A 13,736-nucleotide genomic window follows, 5' to 3' on the forward strand; every position below is an offset into this window, starting at 1 on the left:
GGAAGCCTACACAACCCACTGAACCAACTTTAGCCACTGGGGACACACACCAAAAACAATGGGAACTACGAACCTGCAGCCTGCAAAAAGGAGACCCCAAACACAGTAAGATAAGCAAAATGAAAAGACAGAAAAACACACAGCAGATGAAGGAGCAAGATAAAAACCCATCAGACCTAACAAATGAGGAGGAAATAGGCAGTCTACCTGAAAAAGAATTCAGAATAATAATAGTAAAGATGATCCAAAATCTTGTAAATAGAATAGACAAAGTGCAAGAAACATTTAACAAGGACCTAGAAGAACTAAAGGTGAAACAAGCAATGATGAACAACACAACAAATGTAATTAAAAATACTCTAGATGGGATCAATAGGAGAATAACTGAGGCAGAAGAACTGATAAGTGACCTGGAAGATAAAATAGTGGAAATAACTACTGCAGAGCAGAATAAAGAAAAAAGAATGAAAAGAACTGAGGACAGTCTCAGAGACCACTGGGACAACATTAAACACACCAACATTCGAATTATAGGGGTTCCAGAAGAAGAAGAGAAAAAGAAAGGGACTGAGAAGATATTTGAAGAGATTATACTTGAAAACTTCCCTAATATGGGAAAGGAAATAGTTAATCAAGTCCAGGAAGCACAGAGTCCGATACAGGAAAAATCCAAGGAGAAACACGCCAAGACACATATTAATCAAACTGTCAAAAATTAAATGCAAAGAAAACATATCAAAAGCAGCAAGGGAAAAACAACAAATAACACACAAGGGAATCCCCATAAGGTTAACAGCTGATCTTCCAGCAGAAACTCTACAAGTCAGAAGGGACTGGCAGGACATATTTAAAATGATGAAGGAGAAAAATCTACAACCAAGATTACTCTACCAGCAAGGATCTCATTCAGATTTGATGGAGAAATTAAAACCTTTACAGACAAGCAAAAGCTGAGAGAGTTCAGCACCACCAAACCAGCTTTACAACAAATGCTAAAGGAACTTCTCTAGACAAGAAACACAAGAGAAGGAAACGACCTATAGTAACGAACGCAAAACAATATAGAAAATGGGAATAGGAACATACATATCGATAATTACCTTAAGTGTAAATGGACTAAATGCTCCCACCAAAAGACACAGATTGGCTGAATGGATACAAAAACAAGACCCTTATATATGCTGTCTACAAGAGACCCACTTCAGACCTAGAGACACATACAGACTGAAAGTAAGGGGATGGAAAAAGATATTCCATGCAAATGGCAGCCAAAAGAAAGCTGGAGTAGCAATTCTCATATCAGACAAAATAGACTTTAAAATAAGGACTATTAACAGGGAAAAAGAAAGACACTACATAATGATCAAGGGATCAATCCAAAAAGAAGATATAACAATTGTAAATATTTATGCACCCAACATAGGAGCACCTCAATACATAAGGCAAATACTAACAGCCATAAAAGGGGAGATCGACAGTAACACATTCATAGTAGGGGACTTTAACACCCCACTTTCACCCATGGACAGATCATCCAAAATGAAAATAAATAAGGAAACACAAGCTTTAAATGATACATTAAACAAGATGGACTTAATTGATATTTATAGGACACTCCATCCAAAAACAACAGAATACACATTTTTCTCAAGTGCTCATGGAACATTCTCCAGGATAGATCAATCTTGGGTCACAAATCAAGCCTTGGTAAATTTAAGAAAACTGAAATTGTATCAAGTATCTTTTCTGACCACAACGCCATGAGACTAGATATCAATTACAGGAAAAGATCTGTAAAAAATACAAACACATGGAGGCTAAACAATTCACTACTTAATAATGAAGTGATCACTGAAGAAATCAAAGAGGAAATAAAAAATTACCTAGAAACAAATGACAATGGAGACACAACGACCCAAAACCTATGGGATGCAGCAAAAGCAGTTCTAAGGGGGAAGTTTATAGCAATACAAGCCCACCTTAAGAAGCAGGAAACATCTCGAAAAAATAACCTAACATTGCACCTCAAGCAATTAGAGAAAGAAGAACAAAAAAACCCCAAAGCTAGCAGAAGGAAAGAAATCATAAAAATCAGATCAGAAATAAATGAAAAAGAAATGAAGGAAACGATAGCAAAGATCAATAAAACTAAAAGCTGGTTCTTTGAGAAGATAAACAAAATAGATAAACCGCTAGCCAGGCTCATCAAGAAAAGAAGGGAGAAGACTCAAATCAATAGAATTAGAAATGAAAAAGGAGAAGTAACAACTGACACTGCAGAAATAAAAAAAATCATGAGAGATTACTACAAGCAATTCTATGCCAATAAAACGGACAATCTGGAAGAAATGGACAAATTCTTAGAAATGCACAACCTGCCAAGACTGAATCAGGAAGAAATAGAAAATATGAACAGACCAATCACAAGCACTGAAATTGAAACTGTGATTAAAAATCTTCCAACAAACAAAAACCCAGGACCAGATGGCTTCACAGGTGAATTCTATCAAACGTTTAGAGAAGAGCTAACACCTATTCTTCTCGAACTCTTCCAAAATATAGCAGAGGAAGGAACACTCCCAAATTCCTTCTACGAGGCCACCATCACCTTGATACCAAAACCAGACAAGGATGTCACAAAGAAAGAAAACTACAGGCCAATATCACTGATGAACATAGATGCAAAAATCCTCAACAAAATACTAGCAAACAGAATCCAACAGCACATTAAAAGGATCATACACCATGATCAAGTGGGATTGATTCCAGGAATGCAAGGATTCTTCAATATATGCAAATCAACGTGATATACCAAATGAACAAATTGAAGGAGAAAAACCATATGATCATCTCAACAGATGCAGAGAAAGCTTTCGACAAAATTAAACACCCATTTATGATAAAAACCCTCCAGAAAGTAGGCATAGAGGGAACTTTCCTCAACATAATAAGGGCCATATATGAGAAGCCCACAGCAAACATCATCCTCAATGGTGAAAAACTGAAAGCATTTCCACTAAGATCAGGAAGAAGACAAGGTTGCCCACTCTCACCACTCTTATTCAACATAGTTTTGGAAGTTTTAGCCACAGCAATCAGAGAAGAAAAGGAAATTAAAGGAATCCAAATCGGAAAAGAAGAAGTAAAGCTGTCACTGTTTACAGATGACATGATACTATACATAGAGAATCCTAAAGATGCTACCAGAAAACTACTAGAGCTAATCAATAAATTTGGTAAAGTAGCAGGATACAAAATTAATGCACAGAAATCTCTGGCATTCCTATATACTAATGATGAAAAATCTGAAAGTGAAATCAAGAAAGCACTCCCATTTACCATTGCAACAAAAAGAATAAAATATCTAGGAATAAGCCTACCTAAGGAGATGAAAGACCTGTATGCAGAAAATTATAAGACACTGATGAAAGAAATTAAAGATGATACAAATAGATGGAGAGATATACCATGTTCTTGGATGGGAAGAATCAACATTGTGAAAATGACTCTACTACCCAAAGCAATCTACAGATTCAATGCAATCCCTATCAAACTACCACTGGCATTTTTCACAGAACTAGAACAAAAAATTTCGCAATTTGTATGGAAACACAAAAGACCCCGAATAGCCAAAGCGATCTTGAGAACGAAAAAAGGAGCTGGAGGAATCAGGCTCCCTGACTTCAAACTATATTACAAAGCAACAGTAATCAAGACAGTATGGTACTGGCACAAAAACAGAAAGATAGATCAGTGGTACAGGATAGAAAGCCCAGAGATAAACCCACGCACATATGGACACCTTATCTTTGATAAAGGAGGCAGGAATGTACAGTGGAGAAAGGACAGCCTCTTCAATAAATGGTGCTGGGAAAACTGGACAGGTACATGTAAAAGTATGAGATTAGATCACTCCCTAACACCATACACAAAAATAAGCTCAAAATGGATTAAAGACCTAAATGTAAGGCCAGAAACTATCAAACTCTTAGAGGAAAAAATAGGAAGAACATTCTATGACATAAATCACAGCAAGATCCTTTCTGACCCACCTCCTAGAGTAATGGAAATAAAAACAAAAATAAACAAATGGGACCTAATGAAACTTCAAAGCTTTTGCACAGCAAAGGTAACCATAACCAAGACCAAAAGACAACCTTCAGAATGGGAGAAAACATTTGCAAATGAAGCAACTGACAAAGGATTAATCTCCAAAATTTACAAGCAGCTCACGCAGCTCAATAACAAAAAAACAACCCCATCCAAAAATGGGCAGAAGACCTAAACAGACATTTCTCCAAAGAAGATATACAGAATGCCAACAAACACATGAAAGAATGCTCAACATCATTAATCATTAGAGAAATGCAAATCAAAACTACAATGAGATATCATCTCACACCAGTCAGAATGGCCATCATCAAAAAATTGATATTTATAGGACATTCCATCCAAAAACAACACAATACACATTTTTCTCAAGTGCTCATGGAACATTCTCCAGGATAGACCATATGTTGGGTCACAAATGAAGCCTTGGTAAATTTAAGAAAATTAAAATTGTATCAAGTATCATTTCCGAAAACAACGCTATGAGACTAGATATCAATTACAGGAAAAGATCTGTAAAAAATACAAACACATGGAGGCTAAACAATACACTACTCAGTAACGAAGTGATCACTGAAGAAATCAAAGAGGAAATCAAAAAATACCTAGAAACAAATGGCAATGGAGACACAATGACCCAAAACCTATGGAATGCAGAAAAAACAGTTCTAAGAGGGAAGTTTATAGCAATACAATCCTACCTTACAAAACAGGAAACATCTTGAATAAACAACCTAAACTTGCACCTAAAGTAATTAGAGAAAGAAGAACAAAAAACCCCAAAGTTAGCAGAAGGAAAGAAATCATAAATATCAGATCAGAAATAAATGAAAAAGAAATGAAGGAAATGATAGCAAAGATCAATAAAACTAAAAGCTGGTTCTTTGAGAAGATAAAACAAAATTGAAAAACCATTAGCCAGACTCATCAAGAAAAAAAGCGAGAAGACTCAAATCAATAGAATTAGAAGTGAAAAAGGAGAAGTAACAACTGACACTGCAGAAATACAAAAGATCATGGGCGATTACTACAAGCAACTCTATGCCTATAAAATGGACGACCTGGAAGAAATGGATAAATTCTTAGAAATGCACAACCTGCTGAGACTGAATCAGGAAGAAACAGAAAATATGAACAGACCAATCACAAGCACTGAAATTGAAACTGTGATTAAAACTCTTCCAACAAACAAAACCCCAGGACGAGATGGCTTCACAGGCGAATTCTATCAAATATTTAGAGAAGAGCTAACACCTATCCTTCGCAAATTCTTCCAAAATATAGTAGAGGGAGGAACACTCTCAAACTCATTCTAGGAGGCCACCATCACCCTGATACCAAAACCAGACAAGGATGTCACAAAGAAAGAAAACTACAGGCCAATATTACTGATGAACATAAATGCAAAAATCCTCAACAAAATACTAGCAAACAGAATCCAACAGCACATTAAACGAATCATACACCATGATCAAGTGGGGTTTATTCCAGGAATGCAAGGATTCTTCAATATACGCAAATCAATCAACGTGATACACCGTATTAACAAACTGAAGGAGAAAAACCATAGGGTCATCTCAACAGATGCAGAGAAAGCTTTCGACAAAATTCAACACCCATTTATGATAAAAACCCTGCAGAAAGTAGGCATAGAGGGAACTTTCCTCAACATAATAAAGGCCATATATGAAAATCCCACAGCCAACTTCGTCCTCAATGGTGAAAAACTGAAACCTTTTCCACTAAGATCAGGAAGAAGACAAGGTTGCCCACTCTCACCACTCTTATTCAACATAGTTTTGGAAGTTTTAGCCACAGCAATCAGAGAAGAAAAAGAAATAAAAGGAATCCAAATCGGAAAAGAAGAAGTAAAGCTGTCACTGTTTGCAGATGACATGATACTATACGTAGAGAATCCTAAAGATGCTACCAGAAAACTACTAGAGCTAATCAATAAATTTGGTAAAGTAGCAGGATACAAAATTAATGCACAGAAATCTCTGGCATTCCTATACACTAATGATGAAAAATCTGAAACTGAAATCAAGAAAACACTCCCATTTACCATTGCAACCAAAAGAATAAAATATCTAGGAATAAATCTACCTAAGGAGACCTAAGATGTGTATTCAGAAAATTATAAGACACTGATGAAAGAAATAAAAGATGATACAGAGAGATAGAGAGATATACCATGTTCTTGGATTGGAAGAATCAACATTGTGAAAATGACTCTACTACCCAAAGCAATCCACAGATGCAATGCAATCCCTATCAAACTACCACTGGCATTTTTCACAGAACTAGAACAAATATATTTCACAGTTTGTATGGAAACGCAAAAGACCCCTAATGGCCAAAGCGATCTTGAGCACGAAAAACGGAGCTGGAGGAATCAGGCTCCCTGACTTCAGACTATATGACAAAGCTACAGTAATCAAGACATTATGGTACTGGCACAAAAACAGAAAGATAGATCAATGGAACAGGATAGAAAGCCCAGAGATAAACCCACACACATACGGTCACCTTACCTTTGATAAAGGAGGCAGGAATGTACAGTGGAGAAAGGTCAGCCTCTTCAATAAGTAGTGTTGGGAAAACTGGACAGGTACATGTAAGAGTATGAGATTAGATCACTCCCTAACAGCATACACAAAAATAAGCTCAAAATGGATTAAACACCTAAATGTAAGGCCAGAGACTATCAAACTCTTAGAGGAAAATATAGGCAGGACACTCTATGACATAAATCACAGCAAGATCCTTTTAGACCCACCTCCTAGAGAAATGGAAATAAAAACAAAAATAAACAAATGGGACCTAATGAAACTTCAAAGCTTTTGCACAGCAAAGGAAACCATAAACAAGACCAAAAGACAATCCTCAGAATGGGAGAAAATATTTGCAAATGAAGCAACTGACAAAGGATTAATCTCCAAAGTTTATAAGCAGCTCATGCAGCTTAATAACAAGAAAACAAACAACCCAATCCAAAAATAGGCAGAAGACCTATACAGACATTTCTCCAAAGAAGACATACAGAGTGTCAACAAACACATGAATGAATGCTCAACATCACTAATCGTTAGAGAAATGCAAATCAAAACTACAATGAGATATCATCTCATACCAGTCAGAATGGCCATCATCAAAAAATCTAGAAACAATAAATGCTGGAGAGGGTGTGGAGAAAAGGGATCCCTCTTGCACTGTTGGTGGGAATGTAAATTGATACAGCCACTGTGGAGAACAGTATGGAGGTTCTTTAAAAAAGTACAAATAGAGCTACCATATGACCCAGCAATCCCACTACTGGGCATATACCCTGAGAAAACCATAATTCAAAAAGAGTCATGTACCAAAATGTTCATTGTAGCTCTATTTACAATAGGCCAGAGATGGAAACAACCTAAGTGTCCATCATCGGATGAATGGATAAAGAAGATGTGGCACATATATACAATGGAGTATTACTCGGCCATAAAAAGAAATGAAGTTGAGCTATTTGTAATGAGGTGGATAGACCTAGAGTCTGTCATACAGAGTGAAGTAAGTCAGAAAGAGAGAGACAAATACCGTATGCTAACACATATATATGGAATTTAAGGGGAAAAAATGTCATGAAGAACCTAGGGGTAAGACAGGAATAAAGACACAGACATATTAGAGAATGGACTTGAAGATATGGGGAGGGGGAAGGGCAAGCTGTGACATAGCAAGAGGGAGGCATGGACATATATACACTACCAAATGTAAGGTAGATAGCTAGCGGGAAGCAGCCGCATAGCACAGGGAGATCAGCTCGGTGCTTTGTGACTGCCTGGAGTGGTGGGATAGGGAGGGTGGGAGGGAGGGAGACACAAGAGGGAAGAGATACGGGAACACATGTATACATATAACTGATTCATCTTGTTGTAAAGCAGAAACTAACACACCGTTTTAGAGCAATTACACTCCAATAAAGATGTGAAAAAAGTAATAATAATACCTAGTCTCGATAAGGATACAGGGATACTGGTACTCAGTACTGTTAGTGAGAATATAAATTGGCAGACTATATTTGAAAGGGAATTTGACACTATCAAAAAAATGTTAAACGTGCATACCTTTTATGCCAGATAAGCCTTTTTTTTCTTCTTGCGGTACGCGGGCCTCCCGCTGCCGTGGCCTCTCCCGCCGCGGAGCACAGACTCTGGACGTGCAGGCCCAGTGGCCATGCCTCATGGGCCCAGCCGCTCTGCGGCACGTGGGATCTTCCAGGACCGGGGCACGAACCCTCATCCCCTGCATCGGCAGGCTGACTCTCAACCACTGTGCCACAAGGGAAGCCCCCGATAACCCATTTTTTGGAATCAAAACTGAACAAATCCTCTTATGTATGTGCAAAGAGATCTGTGTAGTAAGAATGTTAATTAATACATTGTTAATTTAATTAGTAATAATAAAAGAGAGGAAACCATCCAGATTTCTTATGATAGGGATCGACTAAATAAATCGTGTTGCACCGCCACGTTGAAATGGTATAAAGCTGTAAAAAATGAGATAGATCTATATGCCTAAGATACACTATTAAAAGAAAAATCAAATTGCCAAAAGAAAAAAAATCTTCCAACAAACAACAGCCCAGGACCAGATAGCTTCTTAGGCGAATTCTATCAAACATTTAGAGAAGAGCTAACACCTATCCCTCTCAAACGCTTCCAAAATATAGCAGAGGGAGGAACACTCCCAAAGTCATTCTACAAGGCCACCATCACCCTGATACCAAAACCAGACAAGGATGTCACAAAGAAAGAAAACTACAGGCCAATATCACTGATGAACATAAATGCAAAAATCCTCAACAAAATACTAGCAAACAGAATCCAACAACACATTCAACGGATCATACACCATGATCAAGTGGGGTTTATTCCAGGAATGCAAGGATTCTTCAATATACGCAAATCAATCAACGTGAAACACCGTATTAACAAATTGAAGGAGAAAAACCATAGGGTCATCTCAACAGATGCAGAGAAAGCTTTCGACAAAATTCAACACCAGTTTATGATAAAAACCCTGCAGAAAGTAGGCATAGAGGGAACTTTCCTCAACATAATAAAGGCCATATATGAAAATCCCACAGCCAACTTCATCCTCAATGGTGAAAAACTGAAACCTTTTCCACTAAGATCAGGAAGAAGACAAGGTTGCCCACTCTCACCACTCTTATTCAACATAGTTTTGGAAGTTTTAGCCACAGCAATCAGAGAAGAAAAGGAAATAAAAGGAATCCAAATCAGAAAAGAAGAAGTAAAGCTGTCACTGTTTGCAGATGACATGATACTATACATAGAGAGTCCTAAAGATGCTACCAGAAAACTACTAGAGCTAATCAATGAATTTGGTAAAGTAGCAGGATACAAAATTAATGCACAGAAATCTCTGGCATTCCTATACACTAATGATGAAAAATCTGAAAGTGAAATCAAGAAAACACTCCCATTTACCATTGCAGCCAAAAGAATAAAATATCTAGGAATAAATTTACCTAAGGAGACAAAAGACGTGTATTCAGAAAATTATAAGACACTGATGAAAGAAATTAAAGATGATACAAATAGATGGAGAGATATACCATGTTCTTGGATTGGAAGAATCAGCATTGTGAAAATGACTCTACTACGCAAACCAATCTACATATTCAATGCAGTCCCTATCAAACTACCACTGGCATTTTTCACAGAACTAGAACAAAAAAATTCACAATTTGTATGCAAACACAAAAGACCCGGAATAGCCAAAGCAATCTTGAGAACGGAAAAGTAGAGCTGGAGGAATCAGGCTCCCTGAATTCAGACTCTACTACAAAGCTACATTAATCAAGACAGTATGGTACTAGAACAAGAACAGAAATATATATCAATGGAACACGATAGAAAGCCCAGAGATAAACCCATGCACATATGGTCACCTTATCTTTGATACAGGAGGCAGGAATGTACAGTGGAGAAAGGTCAGCATCTTCAATAAGTGATGCTGGGAAAACTGGACAGGTACATGTAAAAGTATGAGATTAGATCACTCCCTAACACCACAGACAAAAATAACCTCAAAATGGATTAAACACCTAAATGTAAGGCCAGAAATTATCGAACTCTTAGAGGAAAACACAGGCTGAACACTCTATGATGTAAATCACAGCAAGGTCCTTTTAGACCCACCTCCTAGAGAAATGGAAATAAAAACAAAAATAAACAAATGGGACCTAATGAAACTTCAAAGCTTTTGCACAGCAAAGGAAACCATAAACAAGACCAAAAGACAACCCTCAGAATGGGAGAAATTATTTGCAAATGAAGGAACTGACAAAGGATTAATCTCTAGAATTTACCAGCAGCTCATGCAGCCCAATAACAATAAAACAAACAACCCAATCCAAAAATGGGCAGAAGACCTAAATAGACATTTCTCCAAAGAAGATATACAGACTGGCAACAAACACATGAAACAATGCTCAACATCATTAATCATTAGAGAAATGCAAATCAAAACTACAATGAGATATCATCTCACACCCATCAGAATGGCCATTATCAAAAAATCTAGGAACAATAAATGCTGGAGAGGGTGTGGAGAAAAGGGAACAGTCTTGCACTGCTGGTGGGAATGTGAATTGGTACAGCCACTATGGAGAACAGTATGGAGGTTCCTTAAAAACTGCAAATAGAACTACTGTATGACCCAGCAATCCCACTACTGGGCGTATACCCTTAGAAAACCATAATTCAAAGAGTCATGTACCAAAATGTTCATTGCAGCTCTATTTACAATAGCCAGTAGATGGAAACAACATAAGTGTCCATCATCGGATGAATGGATAAAGAAGATGTTGCACATATATACAATGGAATATTACTCAGCCATATAAAGAAACGAAATTGAGGTATTTGTAATGAGGTGGATGGAGCTAGAGTCTGTCATACAGAGTGAAGTAAGTAAGAAACAGAGAGACAAATACCATATGCTAACACATATATATGGAATTTAAGAAAAAATATGTCATGAAGAACCTAGGGGTAAGACAGAAATAAAGACACAGACCTACTAGAGAATGGACTTGAGGATATGGGGAGGGGGAAGGGTAAGCTGTGACAAAGTGAGAGAGTGGCATGGACATATATACACTACCACATGTAAAATAGGTAGCTAGTGGGAAGCAGCCACATAGCACTGGGAGATCAGCTCGGTGCTTTGTGACCACCTAGAGGGGTTGGATAGGGAGGGTGGGAGGGAGGTAGATGCAAGAGGGAAGAGATATGGGAACATATGTATACATATAACTGATTCACTTTGTTATAAAGCAGAAACTAACACACCATTGTAAAGCAATTAGACTCCAATAAAGATGAAAAAAAAAGAAAGAAAAGAGACAGAGTGGCTAAATGGACTGATAAAACAAGACCAATGTATATGTTGCCTACAAGAAATTCACTTCAGAAATAAAGACATACACAGACTGAAAGAGAAGGGATGGAAAAAGGTATTCTTTGCTAATGGAAACCAAAAAGAAAAGAAAACCTGGAGTAGCAATACTTATGTCAGAAAAAATAAACTTTAAAACAAAGTCTGCAACAAGAGATAAGAAAGGATATTACATAATGATCAAGGAATCCATCCAAAAATAAATAAATATATATATCCCTAACACAGGAGCACCTAAATACATAAAGCAAATATTACCAAACAGAAAGAGAGAAATTGACAACACAATAATAGCAGGAGACTTTAAACTCCACTTACATTAATGGACAGATAATCCAGACTGAAAAATAATACGGAAACACTGACCTTAAATGACTTATAATAGACACGTATGGAACATTCCATCCAAAAGCAGCAGAATACATAATTTTTTCAAGGGCAAATGGAACATTCTCCAGGATAGATCATATGCAAGGCCACAAAACAAGTGTCAATAAAATAAGAAGATTAAAATTATACCAAGAATTTTTTTTCTGACAACACTATGAGACTGTAAAACAACTACAAGAAAAAAGACCAGAAAAAACACAAACGTAGTGGTTAAAATATGCTACCATTAAAATACCATAAATATGCCACTAAGTGATCCATGGGTCACTGAAGAAATCAAGAGGAAATAAAAACCATACCTGGAGATAAGTCAAAATGGAAATACACAATCCAAAATCTATGGGACACAGAAAAAGCAGTTCTTAGAGGGAAGTTTATAGCAATACAAGCCTATTTCAGGAAACAAGAAAAATCTCAAATAAACAACATAACCATACATATAAAGGAGCTAGAAGAAGAACAAAGAAAACCCAAAGTTAGTAGAAGGGAAAAAATCGTAAAGTTCAGAGCAGAAAAAATTAGAAAAGATCAATGAAACTAAGACCTGGTTCCTTGAGACAATAAAATTGATAAACCCAGAAAAAAAGAGAGGACCCAATAGAATCAAACCAGAAATGTAAAAGGAAATGTCACAAGTGAGATCAGAGAAATACAAAGGATCATAAGAGATTAGTATGAACAGTTATACAATAATAAAATGGATAACTGAGGAGAAATGGACAAATTCCCAGAAATGTACAATCTCCCGACTGAACCAGAAAGAAATAGAAAATATGAACAGACCAATTTCCATTAATGAAATTTAATCAATAATAATTTTAAAACTCCCAACAAACAAAATCCCAGGGCCAGATGGTTTCACATGTGAATTCTATGAAAGAATTAGATGAGAGATAACACCAATACTCTCCAAAAACATTGCAGAAGAAGGAACACTTCTGAACTAGTTCTATAAGAGCAGCATTACCCTTATACCAAAATCATACAAAGGTAACAAAAACAAAAAAAATTACAGACCAATAACACTGATGAACATAGATGCAAAAATCCTCAACAAAATATTAGCAAACAGAATCCAAGAATACAGTGAAAAGATCATATGCCACAATCAATTAGGATTTATCCCAGGGACACAAGGATTTTTCAATATCTACAAATCAATTGATGTTATACAACACATTAACAATTTGAAGAATAAAAAAAATGATCATCTTAAATGACGCAGAAAAAGCTTTTGACAAAATTCAACATCCATTTTATTTATGATAAAAACTCTCTACAAGGTGAGCATAGAGGGAACATACCTCAACATAATAAAGGCCATATATAATAAGCTCACTGTTAGCATCATAATCAGTGGTGAAAAGCTGAAAGCATTTCTTCTAATATCAGGAACAAGACAACGATACTCACTCTTACCACTTTTATTCAACAGAATTGGAGGCCCTAGCCACAGCAATCAGAAAAGAAAAGGAAATAAAAAGAACTTAAATTGGAAAGAAAGAAGTAAAACTGTAACTGTTTGCAGATGTCATGATACTATACAAAGAAAATCCTAAAGACACCTCCGGAAAGCTACTAGTGCTCATCAGTGAATTTGGTAACGTTGCAGGTTACAAAACTAATATACAGAAATTCGTTGCATTTCGATACACTAACAACAAAATATCAGAAAGAGAAAGAAACAATCCCATTTGCAATCACATCAAAAAGAATAAAATACCTAGGAATAAACCTACCTAAGGAGATAAAGGACATATACTCGA

The sequence above is a fragment of the Phocoena sinus genome, chromosome 12 (assembly GCF_008692025.1).
Source record: "Phocoena sinus isolate mPhoSin1 chromosome 12, mPhoSin1.pri, whole genome shotgun sequence".
In the NCBI taxonomy this organism is placed as follows: Eukaryota; Metazoa; Chordata; class Mammalia; order Artiodactyla; family Phocoenidae; genus Phocoena; species Phocoena sinus.